The sequence below is a fragment of the Eptatretus burgeri genome, chromosome 6 (genome assembly GCF_056783735.1).
Source record: "Eptatretus burgeri isolate ZD-2024b chromosome 6, Ebu_testis_v1, whole genome shotgun sequence".
Lineage (NCBI taxonomy): Eukaryota > Metazoa > Chordata > Myxini > Myxiniformes > Myxinidae > Eptatretus > Eptatretus burgeri.
This window is the reverse complement of record NC_140966.1, coordinates 28,986,369-29,003,868: the sequence shown is the minus strand read 5'-3', so window position 1 is coordinate 29,003,868 and position 17,500 is coordinate 28,986,369. Positions and strand designations below refer to the sequence as shown.

The 17,500-nt window shown below is 42.5% G+C and overlaps 1 long non-coding RNA gene across 1 annotated transcript; it reads left to right on the top strand.

The window, feature by feature from the left end:
• The first annotated feature begins 763 nt into the window (after nt 1-763).
• LOC147024455 (uncharacterized) lies at nt 764-8,102 on the top strand. Its single transcript, XR_015058824.1, has 3 exons — nt 764-885; nt 996-1,055; nt 7,995-8,102. It is a non-coding gene; the product is annotated as an uncharacterized LOC147024455 (long non-coding RNA).
• The last annotated feature ends 9,398 nt before the right edge of the window (nt 8,103-17,500 follow it).

The window sequence follows — 17,500 nt, the reverse complement described above, 5'->3', positions numbered from 1 at the left end:
CACAAATAAGGTCCTCGATACATCAAAAATGTAATGTGAAAAACCGTGGAATTGCCCAGAGGAGTAAGGCAATCGTTTTCATCTGCCTGCCTGTGTCAGTAAAATAAAATTTGAAAATCATTCCAAGCAGGAAACTTACTGTTTTAAATGACATCATAAAGGACACAAACACCAGGCACAAATAACTAATGTAATATGTTGCACAAGGTGGTGTAAATTATACTGCATTAACAGCAGAAAACTTCCAGAAAAATGTTTCTTTCTGCAACCTATAAATGTTTTATTTCAATTGAATTATATATTTTAACCTGCAGAAAACAAAATGCCGTTTTGACACTTTAACTTCCCTGTCGTTTCAATTGCAATTTATACTTGAACACTGTAGAGTGAAAAAGTGCCTTTCGACACTTCCAAAAACCTACAGTTTAACAGTACTTGGACAAAATATTACAACATCTCGACCAATCATATATGATTAGCTCCCTCTCTTTGAGTTTGGGATTATCAAGATTGGATAAACTCCTGGCTTGTAGAAAATATAGATCATGCTTGGAGAGGAAAAGCGAGATGATCTGCAAAGACCCTTCCCATGTCCTTTTATTTTTGTGGGGTTTTTTGTACGTTTTTCCTGATATCGTTTAATTTTATGTGATGTTTGCTGGAGGGGGCATTACAGTGTCAGTTCTTAAAATGGAGAATGTATATGATATCTAGTTTGCCACATATGTACGAAGTTGTGGATTTCCGATAACTGTTCTTTTTCAGGGAAGCAAATATAATCGAGTCTCCTGGTTCACATGACGTTGCTCTGAACCAGCCTACCAACGTGGACCAGTTATTACCGTCCACCACTCCAAAGAAATCCACTTTTTGGAACCTTCTAAAGTAAATAATTTTATTTCCCCCTTCTTCACTTTTTGTTTTTAACTTGTGTTTGGAAATATGTACCTCAACAAATGTGCAAGATACTGACTTTTCACTCTTTTTCAACATAGGAAAAAGTTCGGCAAACATGACAAGAAGGGGAAGGGTCGTACCGATGATGAACATGTCGTGTAAGTAAGATGGAATGTCATGACATGAAATTTGCTGGCAATATAAATGGTATTCCCTCAAGGAAATTAATATCAACCCTGTCGTATTTCAATCACATTTTGCACCTTAATTATTTTCTGTACCATAGATTCGAGCTTTCAGGTCAGGGGGATTGCTTTGATGTGCTTGCACCGAGTTGTTCAACTTGGATTGCAATTTTGATCCAGATATTAATAGCCAACGTGGTGTTTTGCATGAAGGGCCAGGTATTGATGTGTGCGCCGTCCCACTGAAGGACAAAGCTATCAGACCACCGGCTAGCATTGGGAGATTTATTGGGCATCAAAGATCCTCTCATGTCTCTTACAAAGAGTTGGTGAGTTATCGCCGGTTCCCTGAACACATTTCAAATTCCTGCCAATTATAAAAATGATTGGTGAACCAGTTCTTGAAAGATCTGGGCCACAACTGTTCCCATGAGGCAACATTATGAGCAAATATGCGCTGTTGTTAGGGTAGTTAAAGAAGACGAAGAAGAGAAAGTTTTTTTTAAAAGATTTTCGGAATGTCGATCTTGAAAAAGCACAAATGTCAAATATCAAGAAGTACCTGATTTGAAGAGGGAAAGGATACATGGAATACCACTTCAACAGATCTATCGAAATGTTGATCTTCATTTGCAAAGATATTCTTCACTTGTGCACTTATTTATGCACACGGAATGGTCATTTATATCAAAGATTATGTATGTTGTATCTCGTCATGTACATTCACACATGTACACATGTACATACATACAGTATGTGAACACACATACATACATACATACATACATGCACATTTGCACGGAATCCTGTCCCAAGCGCATAGAGGGGAAGTAAATGACAAAGTGGACAAGGCCCTAAAAAATGAAGTCTGAAATTGAAACCAGTCACGAATTGGTTCACGAGTCAGTAAGTGACCAATATTTTCATAATACGTGTGTGTGTGTGTCTGTCTGTCTGTCCCGAGCATAGCTCCGTGGGTTTTGATCTGATCTTTATAAAATTTGGGTGGGAGGTTTGTTTCATCATCTAGTTGTGTTTTCCGGAGAATGGGCGTGCTGCGCCCATTATGGGCCGAGCCACGCCCAAAAAACATGTGTTTTTATGGGGTAGCCAATTTCAAGTTACATCTCCGAATCTGGCAGGGGTTTCGGTATTTGGTTGTCCCAGTGGCACCTGCATAGCCCCACGAAGCTCAATTTTTCATTTTCGTCCCAAGGTCAAGGTCACAAGGTCACGAACTTAGAAAATGTAAAAAAAAAAAAAAATCAGTAAACTGGGCATCGATCTCCCAGGGTTTTCAACTGTTTTGAATGAAATTTGGTATGCGAGTAGTGCTCTTCGAGTACTTCAACTTTCACCATTTACGTTTTTCCCGATTCCCGCCAGTTTGCTCGTTGCGTCCCCTCGAAGGTCAAAAAATAAGAAAGGCGAACCGTGTACATTGCTTGTGAACCATCGCCGTCTCCAGACTTGTCTTATTTTGCTTTATACGCATCCAAGTTTGTGGCATGAAAATGCAATACTTTTTTTTCATTGGAATTTTTGGAGAAACGGTCCAATGAAGTGGGAATGATGTTTTGACTCAAACATTGCACAAAAATTATTGGTTTAATTGCCTTTGACTTATTGGTGAATTAATAGGTAATACTCTAATGATTTGTTGATTCCATTAAAACACGTGGCACTTATGTTGGATGTCAAGAAATAATATTTGCATATTTAGTCGTACAATGTTTTTGTAAAGCAATGTTTAAGACATTTGTGAGTAATGTAATTTGAGCAACCCAAAATATGTAATTTGTTCCCAATGTTAAATTTGTTGTGATTAAAAATACAGCAATTGGAATTTGGTTTGTACATATCATCCTAACTGTAAAAACAAGTAGAGGAATGATGCACAAACAAACAATTAAGGAAGTGCCGAAATGAAAATTGTAATGCGAGGAAATGATGCAAAGTGAGTAACCATGTTTATCATGCCAATAAAATGGAAAATAGTATTATTGTGGTATCAGCAGCGAAAAAATATCAGCTTGCAACAACAGAGGGCAGTACAGCACAATATCAAGAGGCAGTATCATACATAAACACAAAGTTACCCTTCATGCAGTGCAGTGACGCATGGACCATGTGCAGTCGTGGCAACAAATATTGGCACCCTTGCACTTTTTTCAAATAACTCACAATTGTCTCTAAAAATTAGTTGAAATTGACGAAATTATTTGGTCTCCACGATTCTTTATTTCACTGTTAATATTACATAAGCTTTGTTTTTGATTCAGAACTTTATATATCCTTTTAAATCAGAAAATAAAAAGAAATAGCATTGACAAAATTGTTGACACCCTCGACTTGGACTGGACCTCCATTTCTGGATGGCACAGCCTGTGGACGAAATAACTGCAATCAAGCACTCCCTATAGCCATGAATGAGCTTCCCACACCTCTCCACTGGCAGTTTGACCCACACTTCTTGTGCAAACTGCTCCAGTTCTCCCAGATTTGAAGAGTACCTTCTCCCAACTGCTGTTTTCAGATCTCCCCACAGGAGTTCAATGGGATTTTGGATCTGGACTCATTGCTGGCCACTTCGGAACAGTCCAGCATTTTGTCTTGAACCTTTCCTGGGTGCTTTGTAAATAGTGTCTGGGGTCATTGTCCTGTGGCAACAGCCATGTCCTTCCACGGAGACCCAGATTTCTGACACTGGGTTGAACATTCAGGTCAGGTCAGGTCTGGGAGCATGCGCTGGAGCAGTGCGTGGCTGCGTCCACTTTCCGCCAGGACTCCAGGGGCCTCCATCTGGCCATCCCCAGGCAGATGCCTGGCCCCTCCCCATCTCCTTGAAATGCTGATCAACCTGCTGCAACCACGAGGCACGTGGTCGTCTCACGGGCCTCATCCACTCACAAGGCTCCCTTGCTGAGAGAATCTGGTGAGCAGGATCAGCATCAGAAAAACAAGCTACATGTCCATACAGCCGCAGCTCATGCTCACAGACTATGTAGGTAACAAATCTCATTTGAGTCTCTCTCAGCAACTGCTCATTGGACACAAAGTCCAACCAGCAATAGCAAAGGATTCTCTGAAGAGACTAGGTACCAAAAGAATGAAGGCGACATCTCAGATCCCTGGTCAGAGTCCAAGTCTCACATCTGTAGAGCAAGACTGGAAGCACCAAGGACCTGAAGACTCAGACTTTTGTCCTGCACAGGTACCGGAAGCACCACACCCCATGATCCAGTGAATCCATGACTCCCCAGGCCCGACCCAGAAGTATATTGACCTCCAGCTGACAGACAACAGAGACGTGAATATCATTGCCAATGGAAGTGAATCTCTCCGTGACCTCAACATCCTCATCACAAATAGGTACAGATAAGGTAGTACATCCAATATGTCATTGAAAGCCTGGATCTTAGTTTTGACCCAGGAAACCCATAACCCCAGCGGCTCTGACTCCTCATTCAGCACCTCGAGGGCCCCCAAAAGGATATCTCGCCTCTCCGCAAAGATGACTGCATAGTCTGCGAAATCAAGGTCAGAGATCTAGACATTTACAAATGATGCACTGCAGGTGCATCTCTCTGACATCCTCCCCAGAATCCAGTCCATACAAACACTGAAAAGTGTGGGGGCCAGTACACACCCCTGATGAACTCCAACAACAACTGGAAATAAGTCAGAGATGTTATCACCACATCTGACAGCACTCTCATTACCAGAGTATAGTTCAGATATCAGATTCCGAAATTGTGGCAGGACCCCACGAAGACAAAGAATCCTCCAGAGGGCATGCCGATTCAATGAATCAAAGGCTTTGTAGAGATCAACATGGGCTACAATACAAGCAGCCCCTGCCGAAACTCTCGTCTGCATTCGGTGAGGACATGAAGAACAAGGATATGGTCAATGGAATGTCCAACCAGCAATACAACAAGCTACAGCAACTCCTTGTGTTGGGCATAATGTCGACCTCCATTTCTGGATGGATACAATCTCAGACTTCGAGTCAGAAATGTTGACCAAATGCCCTGTAGTTTCAATTGTAATGCCGGATACCCTCCGCTCTAACTGCAGTACACCGAGGGATAGGTTTGGAGGAACGCAACGTGTAAATTCCCCTGTAAGCAGGATGAGAATCACTTGACCACGGGAGTTACGAGAATCACCCCCTCACTGATTCATCGCACATAGGCCTCCTTGTACACCCTTGGCACACGTACAGTTTTACGCCTCAGCTCTGCCATTCAGCCTGGCCCTGCAGCACTGGTCAATGGTATAGAGTGTCCCTTGAGATAAAATTATTCTTTGCCCTCCGGTGAGTTCCAAGACAAACACCTGCAACATTAAGGACAGTGGTCTTGAAGGCACTCCACAACTCTTCAGGATTCCCACAAGCACCCAGACCCCCCCCAAATCTCCATTCAACCTGTTTGGAAACTCCTCAGCTACCCTCTCATCCTTGAGCTTGGCAACATTCAGCCTTTTCGGGGATGGTACCATTCTCCCAGATTTAAGCTGCAACTTCAGAGTTGCTCCAACAAGCCTGTGATCGGTATTGAGGAAGTGAACACTCCCGTGGACCCTGCAGTTCTGGATCATCCTCCATCGACCATCAACGAGTAGATGGTCAATCTCCTTTGCCACACCACCAGCGTTGGCATACCTTGTCCAGCGATGAGCTTTTGGGCACTGAAACCATGAACCAGCCACCCGAAATCCATGACTTCTTGCAAAGTCAAGGAACTTTGTGCTGTTCTGGTTCACAGTTCTCGACCCATGGGGACCAACACGTCTCATAACCATATTGATCAGTTCCAGTCGTTGCATTGAAATCCCCCAAGACCAGAAGATTGTTTCACCTGGGGTACTGATCAACCACAGTCTCAAGCATGGCAGAGAATGTGTCCTTCACGGTGAGATCACTCGCCTTCGTTGGAGCATATACAGAGACCAGAGATATGATACCCAAGGACTGACGACTCCTTAGTCTCATAATATGCTCGTCGACCGGTGTTACCTCAACTACCATTGGAATCAACTTAGTGGACACAGCTACAGCAAGTCGTTGGACATGGTAACCATCAGAGTGAGTGGACCAACAGTAGGTGCAACTACCCACCATGAGCTCTCTGCAATCCGGTCTCCGAACCTCAGAGAGTGCTGTTGAATGTTGCGCTCCAAAATGCCTTGTTAATCTTCTGATTTCATGATGCCATCCACACATTCAAAGCACCCAGTGCAAGAGGCAGCACAGCAACCTCAAAACATCACTGAACCTCCTCCATGTTTGACTGTGGGGAAGGTGTTATTTTCTTTGAAGGCTTCATTTTGTTCTCTGAAAACATAGAGATGAGGTGTTTTACCACAAAGCTCGAATTTGGTCATCTGTCCACAGGACATTCTCCCAGAAGGATTTTGGCTTGTTCAGATGTGTTTTGGCAAACTCCAGTTGGGCTTTCTTATGTCTCTCTCAGCAATGGTGTCCTCCTTTATCTCCTACCATAGAACCTCCTTTCGTTGAGTTGGCGACGGATGGTTTGAGTTGAAATGGTCGTACCTTGTGTCTGAAGGTCAGCTTGAATCTGTTTGGCAGTTGATCGAGGTGCTTTCTCCACCATTCGAACACTCCTTCGCTGCAATCGTTGACCAAGTTTTCTCTTGCGTCCACGCCCAGGGAGGTTGGCTGCAGTGCCATGGGCCTTAAACTTTCTGATAGCATTGCGTACAGTGGATACAGGAGCATCAAGGTCTCTGGAGATGACTTGTAGCCTTGAGATTGTCCATGCTTGGCTATAAAATTGTGTCTAACCTCCTCAGTCAATTCTCTGGTTTTCTTTCTTTTCTCGATGTTCATTGTGGGACATACAGTGACACAAAATAGAAGAATGACTCCTTTTATCTTGTCAAACTGGTTGAACAAGTAATTTTTATATTGAAGTCACCTGCAACTCACCAAAGGTGAGTTCAATTCCAAGGTAAAGGAGAATCACCTGCTTGAAATCTAATTATTTCTCACAACTTCTAAAAGGTGCCAATAATATTGTCTGGGCCATGTTTGGGCATAATGTAACGACTGTGGAAAAAATAATGATTCAAACAATTAAGAAAGGAAATTATGATACAAATCGGGGCCTCACTACATCAAAAATGTAACGTGAATAACTGTGGAATTGCCCAGAGGAAGAAGGTAATCATTTTCATCGTCTGCCTGTCTGTCAGTAAAATAAAATTCGAAAATCATTCCATGTGGGAAACTAACTGCTTCTAATGACATCATGAAGGACACAAACACCAGGCACAAATAACTAATGTAACATGTAACACAAAGTGGTGTAAAAGATGCTGCAAAAAAAGAAGATGGTGTAAAAGATGCGGAAAACTTCCGGAAAAATGTTTCTTTCTGCGACCTCTAAAACTTTTTTATTTCAATTGAATTATATATTTTAATATTGCAGAAAACAAAAAGCCTTTTTCACACTTTGACTTCCCTGCAGTTTCAATTGCAATTTATACTTGAACACTGTAGAATACAAAAATGCCTTTCGACACTTCCAAAAACCTCCAGTTTTGCAGTACTTGGACAAAATATTACAACATCTCGACCAATCATACATGATGAGCTCACTCTCTTTGCGTTGGGGATGATCGAGATTTGCACAAACTCCTGGCTTGTAGAAAATATAGATCATGCTTGGAGAGGCAAAGCGAGATGATTTGAAAAGACCCTTCCCATGTCCTTTTATTTTGGTGTTGTTTTTTTGTACGTTTTTCCTGATATCGTTTTATTTTATGTGATGTTTGCTGGGGGGGGCATTGCAGTGTCAGTTCTTGAAATGGAGAAAATATATGATATCCAGTTTGGCATATGTGTACGAAGTTGTGGATTTACGATAACTTCTTTTTCAGGGAAGCAAGCATAATCGTGTCTCCTGGTTCACATGATGTTGCTCTGAACCAGCCGACCAATGTGGACCAGTCATTACCATCCACCCCTTCAAAGAAATCCACTTTTTGGAAATGTCTCAAGTAAATCATTTTATTTTCCCCTTCTTCACTTTTTTTGTTTTTAACTTGTGTTTGGAAATATCTACCTCAACAAATGTGCAAGATATTGACTTTTCAATCTTTTTCAACATAGGAAAAAGTTCGGCAAACATGACAAGAAGGGGAAAGGTCGTACCGACGATGAACATGTTGTGTGAGTAAGATACAATATCCCTTCGGAATGTCCTGACATGAAATGTACTAGCAATGAAAATCGTATTCCTTCAACGAAATGAAAACTAACCCTGTCGTATGTTGATCACGTTTTGCTCCTTAATGATTTTCTGTACCAAAGATTAATTATTGGTTTCATGGCTGGGGGAATGCTACGAAGTGTTTGTACTGAGTTGTTTAGCTGAGGTTGCAATCTTGATCCGGCTATTAATGGTTATCCTGATGTTTTTGAATGAAAGTCGAGGTATCAATGTGCTCGCCGACCGACTGAAGGGTGAAGCTATAGGACCATCAGCTCGCATTGGGGGATTTCGTGGACGTTAAAGATCCTATCATGCCTATTTCAAAGAGGTGGCGAGTTATCGCCGGTTCCCTGAACAACTTAATAATTCCGACCAGAGAACAAAAGGATTGGCCATAAAAGTTTTGTGAAAGAGTTCGACCACAGCCATTCCCACTGGCCAACCTCATAAGAAGGAAGGGGTTGTTGGGGTAGTTAAATAAGAAGAGAAGATTAAAGGCAATAATAATGTCTCGAAAAGAAGTGCAAGTGACCAGCGTCAGGAGGGATGCGATACATCGAATACCACTTCAAACAAGACGTATGAAAATGTTAATCTTCCTTTGTTAACATTTAATCCACAATAAAGCATGTTAACAACTGCTTTACACAATATGTATCAGAATAATACCATCAATACTGCCAGCCAACACAAGGAACTTCGAGGAGGCTGAGGAAGTTGCCGGAGGAATTATTTGTTTCGGTTTGTCCATCCGTCCATGCGTCCATGATAGGTTTTCATTGCCGCAATGACTTGAAAATAGCTAAAGGCTGAAGCTGAGTCAAACTTGGTACAGGTATGTACAATAATGCAAAGATGAACCAGTTTGATAATGGGGTGAAGAGGTCAGAGGTCCCGCTCAGTAAAAATCCTGTTACCGCTCTAACTTGTGGTAAACCAGTGATGGTATTTTTACCAAACTTGGTGGAAGTAGGCCTATTATGTCAGGCGACGTCTGATGTAAGGATGGCCCAGACACTCCATTGGCTCGATCCAACATGAATCCTCAAGACATTCCACCAATGCATCACTTATATGCCTATAAATTACCAACCAGTAATCTGTCCCCATCCATGAACACTCATTAAAACATGCGACATCATTGCTGAATGATAAAAATGAGACTCAAAACTAGCCGTTTGTCATTCTTATTATTCGGGTTCCCCAGCCTTTCAGCCTGGGTAACCCATTGTTTTCCTTCTGTTTATTCCTGCGCATTATTTTTATTATTATTACTCCAGCATTTTCCGGGTTTATTCCCTTTTAAATTCATTTTCTCTGCAACCACTTACCAGATTGACCCTAAATTTTGAAATCGGTGAGCTAACTCATGTGGAATGTTTCAATGATAATGATGTCATGCATCATGTGGTGTGGCAGCCATGTTGGAAACTCGGAAACTCTTTGGAACTCAAACTCATAAACCGCTCTATGGAAAAAACCCGAATCTTAGCACATGTCAAGAATTATTGTGGAAAAATGTGACAATGGTGGTATTGATCCCACGCTCTTTCGTGGTCTGGTGAGGTGGAAAATGCAACCCCTCATCTCCGTGTCACCTCACAGCACCAAGCTGCCCTCCATCGCAAACTGAGTTGTTCTCTTGATGTTGTGTATGTATATGTATATACACATATATATGTATATATATATATATATATATATATATATATATATATATATATATATATATATATATATATATATATATATATATATATATATATAAAAATATATATATATATTTCTGAATATGCATTTTTCGATATAAATATATATGGATATATGTATAAATATATATGTATGTATGTACGTTTATATGTAGATATATTTGTATACCGAAGGGCAAGGATATATTCAATCGTTGACCTCTGGTGTAAAGCCTGATGCTCCACGCGCTGCTGCTCAAGCAGATGGTGGCTAACCCTATCAAGAACAATCCGAGTGAAGACCTTGCTCGGCAATGAGAGCAGCATCACCCATTGGGAGTTGTTGCAGTCCTGGCGATCACCCTTCCCATTCTCGAGAGGGATAAAAAGGCCCCTCTTCGAGTCAGTTGGGATGATGCCTGTGTTCTTGCCAGAGCACAGAACTCCATGCAATGACGTGGGAACAGCATTTCCACCAACCTTGAGAAGTTCAGCATGGATGCCACATATCCCAAGAGCTTTACCCCATTTCAACTGGTTCATCGCAGCCTGTGTTTCCACATGCGGAGGTGGATCACAGTTGATTGGAGGGTCAGCAACAGGGATAGTAACACCCATTACATCTAACTCAACAGCTGGTAGATCAGCCTGGCACAGCTGCTCAAAGTAACCGACTCAGCGTGCCTTCACTTTGTTTTCCTCTGTCAAGAGCCCACCACCATCCGCTCGAACGGCAGTACACCGAGAGACGGGCTTTGAGGAATGCAATGCGTGAATTCCCCTGTAAGCAGGACAAGAATACATTGACCACAGATGATGCTCTACTCCTCCAGATTACTCGCACATCAGCCTTCTTGCCCACATTCAGCACACATCCAGATTTATGCTCAATTCCCTGAACAGCTCACCTCCATCATTCAACCTGACCCTGTGACTCTTGGCAATAGTATCCAGTATCCCTTGAGAGAGAAAATTCTTCTTCGCCCCACGGACAATTCCAAGACATCCACCGTCCCACTGAAGGACAAAGCTATCAGACCACCGGCTAGCATTGGGAGATTTATTGGGCATCAAAGATCCTCTCATGTCTCTTACAAAGAGTTGGTGAGTTATCGCCGGTTCCCTGAACACATTTCAAATTCCTGCCAATTATAAAAATGATTGGTGAACCAGTTCTTGAAAGATCTGGGCCACAACTGTTCCCATGAGGAAACATTATGAGCAAATATGCGCTGTTGTTAGGGTAGTTAAAGAAGACGAAGAAGAGAAAGTTTTTTTTGAAGATTTTCAGAATGTCGATCTTGAAAAAGCACAAATGTCAAATATCAAGAAGTACCTGATTTGAAGAGGGAAAGGATACATGGAATACCACTTCAACAGATCTATCGAAATGTTGATCTTCATTTGCAAAGATATTCTTCACTTGTGCACTTATTCATGCACACGGAATGATCATTTATATCAAAGATTATGTATGTTGTATCTTGTCATGTGCATTCACACATGTACACTTGTACATACATACAGTATGTGAACACACATACATACATACATACATACGTGCACATTTGCACGGAATCTTGTCCCAAGCGCATAGAGGGGAAGTAAATGACAAAGTGGACAAGGCCCTTAAAAATGAAGTCTGAAATTGAAACCAGTCACGAATTGGTTCACGAGTCAGTAAGTGACCAATATTTTCATAATAGGTGTGTGTGTGTGTCTGTCTGTCTGTCCCGAGCATAGCTCCGTGGGTTTTGATCTGATCTTTATAAAATTTGGGTGGGAGGTTTGTTTCATGATCTAGTTGTGTTTTCCGGAGAATGGGCGTGCTGCGCCCATTATGGGCGGAGCCACGCCCAAAAAACATGTGTTTTTATGGGGTAGCCAATTTCAAGTTACATCTTCTCCGAATCTGGCAGGGGTTTCGGTATTTGATTATCCCAGTGGCACCTGCATAGCCCCACGAAGCTCGATTTTTCATTTTCGTCCCAAGGTCAAGGTCACAAGGTCACGAACTTAGAAAATGTAAAAAAAAAAAATCTGTAAATTGGGCATCTATCTCCCAGGGTTTTCAACTGTTTTGAATGAAATTTGGTATGCGAGTAGTGCTCTTCGAGTACTTCAACTTTCTCCATTTACGTTTTTCCCGATTCCCGCCAGTTTGCTCGTTGCGTCCCCTCGAAGGTCAAAAAATAAGAAAGGCGAACCGTGTACATTGCTTGTGAACCATCGCCGTCTCCAGACTTGTCTTATTTTGCTTTATACGCATCCAAGTTTGTGGCATGAAAATGCAATACTTTTTTTTCATTGGAATTTTTGGAGAAACGGTCCAATGAAGTGGGAATGATGTTTTGACTCAAACATTGCACAAAAATTATTGGTTTAATTGCCTTTGACTTATTGGTGAATTAATAGGTAATACTCTAATGATTTGTTGATTCCATTAAAACACGTGGCACTTATGTTGGATGTCAAGAAATAATATTTGCATATTTAGTCGTACAATGTTTTTGTAAAGCAATGTTTAAGACATTTGTGAGTAATGTAATGTGAGCAACCCAAAATATGTAATTTGTTCCCAATGTTAAATTTGTTGTGATTAAAAATACAGCAATTGGAATTTGGTTTGAACATATCATCCTAACTGTAAAAACAAGTAGAGGAATGATGCACAAACAAACAATTAAGGAAGTGCCGAAATGAAAATTGTAATGCGAGGAAATGATGCAAAGTGAGTAACCATGTTTATCATGCCAATAAAATGGAAAATAGTATTATTGTGGTATCAGCAGCGAAAAAATATCAGCTTGCAACAACAGAGGGCAGTACAGCACAATATCAAGAGGCAGTATCATACATAAACACAAAGTTACCCTTCATGCAGTGCAGTGACGCATGGACCATGTGCAGTCGTGGCAACAAATATTGGCACCCTTGCACTTTTTTCAAATAACTCACAATTGTCTCTAAAAATTAGTTGAAATTGACGAAATTATTTGGTCTCCACGATTCTTTATTTCACTGTTAATATTACATAAGCTTTGTTTTTGATTCAGAACTTTATATATCCTTTTAAATCAGAAAATAAAAAGAAATAGCATTGACAAAATTGTTGACACCCTCGACTTGGACTGGACCTCCATTTCTGGATGGCACAGCCTGTGGACGAAATAACTGCAATCAAGCACTCCCTATAGCCATGAATGAGCTTCCCACACCTCTCCACTGGCAGTTTGACCCACACTTCTTGTGCAAACTGCTCCAGTTCTCCCAGATTTGAAGAGTACCTTCTCCCAACTGCTGTTTTCAGATCTCCCCACAGGAGTTCAATGGGATTTTGGATCTGGACTCATTGCTGGCCACTTCGGAACAGTCCAGCATTTTGTCTTGAACCTTTCCTGGGTGCTTTGTAAATAGTGTTTGGGGTCATTGTCCTGTGGCGACAGCCATGTCCTTCCACGGAGACCCAGATTTCTGACACTGGGTTGAACATTCAGGTCAGGTCAGGTCTGGGAGCATGCGCTGGAGCAGTGCGTGACTGCGTCCACTTTCCGCCAGGACTCCAGGGGCCTCCATCTGGCCATCCCCAGGCAGATGCCTGGCCCCTCCCCATCTCCTTGAAATGCTGATCAACCTGCTGCAACCACGAGGCACGTGGTCGTCTCACGGGCCTCATCCACTCACAAGGCTCCCTTGCTGAGAGAATCTGGTGAGCAGGATCAGCATCAGGAAAACAAGCTACATGTCCATACAGCCGCAGCTCATGCTCACAGACTATGTAGGTACCAAATCTCATTTGAGTCTCTCTCAGCAACTGCTCATTGGACACAAAGTCCAACCAGCAATAGCAAAGGATTCTCTGAAGAGACCAGGTACCAAAAGAATGAAGGCGACATCTCAGATCCCTGGTCAGAGTCCAAGTCTCACATCTGTAGAGCAAGACTGGAAGCACCAAGGACCTGAAGACTCAGACTTTTGTCCTCCTGCACAGGTACCGGAAGCACCACACCCCATGATCCAGTGAATCCATGACTCCCCAGGCCCGACCCAGAAGTATATTGACCTCCAGCTGACAGACAACAGAGACGTGAATATCATTGCCAATGGAAGTGAATCTCTCCGTGACCTCAACATCCTCATCACAAATAGGTACAGATAAGGTAGTACATCCAATATGTCATTGAAAGCCTGGATCTTAGTTTTGACCCAGGAAACCCGTAACCCCAGCGGCTCTGACTCCTCATTCAGCACCTCGAGGGCCCCCAAAAGGATATCTAGCCTCTCCGCAAAGATGACTGCATAGTCTGCGAAATCAAGGTCAGAGATCTAGACATTTACAAATGATGCACTGCAGGTTCATCTCTCTGACATCCTCCCCAGAATCCAGTCCATACAAGCACTGAAAAGTGTGGGGGCCAGTACACACCCCTGATGAACTCCAACAACAACTGGAAATAAGTCAGAGATGTTATCACCACATCTGACAGCACTCTCATTACCAGAGTATAGTTCAGATATCAGATTCCGAAATTGTGGCAGGACCCCACGAAGACAAAGAATCCTCCAGAGGGCATGCCGATTCAATGAATCAAAGGCTTTGTAGAGATCAACATGGGCGACAATACAAGCAGCCCCTGCCGAAACTCTCGTCTGCATTCGGTGAGGACATGAAGAACAAGGATATGGTCAATGGAATGTCCAACCAGCAATACAACAAGCTACAGCAACTCCTTGTGTTGGGCATAATGTCGACCTCCATTTCTGGATGGATACAATCTCAGACTTCGAGTCAGAAATGTTGACCAAATGCCCTGTAGTTTTAATTGTAATGCCGGATACCTTCCGCTCTAACTGCAGTACACCGAGGGATAGGTTTGGAGGAACGCAACGTGTAAATTCCCCTGCAAGCAGGATGAGAATCACTTGACCACGGGAGTTACGAGAATCACCCCCTCACTGATTCATCGCACATAGGCCTCCTTGTACACCCTTGGCACACGTACAGTTTTACGCCTCAGCTCTGCCATTCAGCCTGGCCCTGCAGCACTGGTCAATGGTATACAGTGTCCCTTGAGATAAAATTATTCTTTGCCCTCCGGTGAGTTCCAAGACAAACACCTGCAACATTAAGGACAGTGGTCTTGAAGGCACTCCACAACTCTTCAGGATTCCCCCAAGCACCCAGACCCCCCCCCCCAAATCTCCATTCAACCTATTTGGAAACTCCTCAGCTACCCTCTCATCCTTGAGCTTGGCAACATTCAGCCTTTTCGGGGATGGTACCATTCTCCCAGATTTAAGCTGCAACTTCAGAGTTGCTCCAACAAGCCTGTGATCGGTATTGAGGAAGTGAACACTCCCGTGGACCCTGCAGTTCTGGATCATCCTCCATCGACCATCAACGAGTAGATGGTCAATCTCCTTTGCCACACCACCAGCGTTGGCATACCTTGTCCAGCGATGAGCTTTTGGGCACTGAAACCATGAACCAGCCACCCAAAATCCATGACTTCTTGCAAAGTCAAGGAACTTTGTGCTGTTCTGGTTCACAGTTCTCGACCCATGGGGACCAACACGTCTCATAACCATACCGATCAGTTCCAGTCGTTGCATTGAAATCCCCCAAGACGAGAACATTGTCTCACCTGGGGTACTGATCAACCACAGTCTCAAGCATGGCAGAGAATGTGTCCTTCACGGTGAGATCACTCGCCTTCGTTGGAGCATATACAGAGACCAGAGATATGATACCCAAGGACTGACGACTCCTTAGTCTCATAATATGCTCGTCGACCGGTGTTACCTCAACTACCATTGGAATCAACTTAGTGGACACAGCTACAGCAAGTCGTTGGACATGGTAACCATCAGAGCGAGTGGACCAACAGTAGGTGCAACTACCCACCATGAGCTCTCTGCAATCCGGTCTCCGAACCTCAGAGAGTGCTGTTGAATGTTGCGCTCCAAAATGCCTTGTTAATCTTCTGATTTCATGATGCCATCCACACATTCAAGGCACCCAGTGCAAGAGGCAGCACAGCAATCTCAAAACATCACTGAACCTCCTCCATGTTTGACTGTAGGGAAGGTGTTATTTTCTTTGAAGGCTTCATTTTGTTCTCTGAAAACATAGAGATGAGGTGTTTTACCACAAAGCTCGAATTTGGTCATCTGTCCACAGGACATTCTCCCAGAAGGATTTTGGCTTGTTCAGATGTGTTTTGGCAAACTCCAGTTGGGCTTTCTTATGTCTCTCTCAGCAATGGTGTCCTCCTTTATCTCCTACCATAGAACCTCCTTTCGTTGAGTTGGCGACGGATGGTTTGAGTTGAAATGGTCGTACCTTGTGTCTGAAGGTCAGCTTGAATCTGTTTGGCAGTTGATCGAGGTGCTTTCTCCACCATTCGAACACTCCTTCGCTGCAATCGTTGACCAAGTTTTCTCTTGCGTCCACTCCCAGGGAGGTTGGCTGCAGTGCCATGGGCCTTAAACTTTCTGATAACATTGCGTACAGTGGATACAGGAGCGTCAAGGTCTCTGGAGATGACTTGTAGCCTTGAGATTGTCCATGCTTGGCTATAAAATTGTGTCTAACCTCCTCAGTCAATTCTCTGGTTTTCTTTCTTTTCTCGATGTTCATTGTGGGACATACAGTGACACAAAATAGAAGAATGACTCCTTTTATCTTGTCAAACTGGTTGAACAAGTAATTTTTATATTGCAGTCACCTGCAACTCACCATAGGTGAGTTCAATTCCAAGGTAAAGGAGAATCACCTGCTTGAAATCTAATTATTTCTCACAACTTCTAAAAGGTGCCAATAATATTGTCTGGGCCATGTTTGGGCATAATGTAACGACTATGGAAAAAATAACGATTCAAACAATTAAGAAAGGAAATTATGATACAAATCGGGGCCTCACTACATCAAAAATGTAACGTGAGTCACTGTGGAATTGCCCAGAGGAAGAAGGTAATCATTTTCATCGTCTGCCTGTCTGTCAGTAAAATAAAATTCGAAAATCATTCCATGTGGGAAACTAACTGTTTCTAATGACATCATGAAGGACACAAACACCAGGCACAAATAACTAATGTAACATGTAACACAAAGTGGTGTAAAAGATGCTGCAAAAGAAGAAGATGGTGTAAAAGATGCGGAAAACTTCCGGAAAAATGTTTCTTTCTGCGACCTATAAAACTTTTTTATTTCAATTGAATTATATATTTTAATATTGCAGAAAACAAAAAGCCTTTTTGAGACTTTGACTTCCCTGCAGTTTCAATTGCAATTTATACTTGAACACTGTAGAATACAAAAATGCCTTTCGACACTTCCAAAAACCTCCAGTTTTGCAGTACTTGGACAAAATATTACAACTTCTCGACCAATCATACATGATGAGCTCACTCTCTTTGCGTTGGGGATTATCGAGATTTGCACAAACTCCTGGCTTGTAGAAAATATAGATCATGCTTGGAG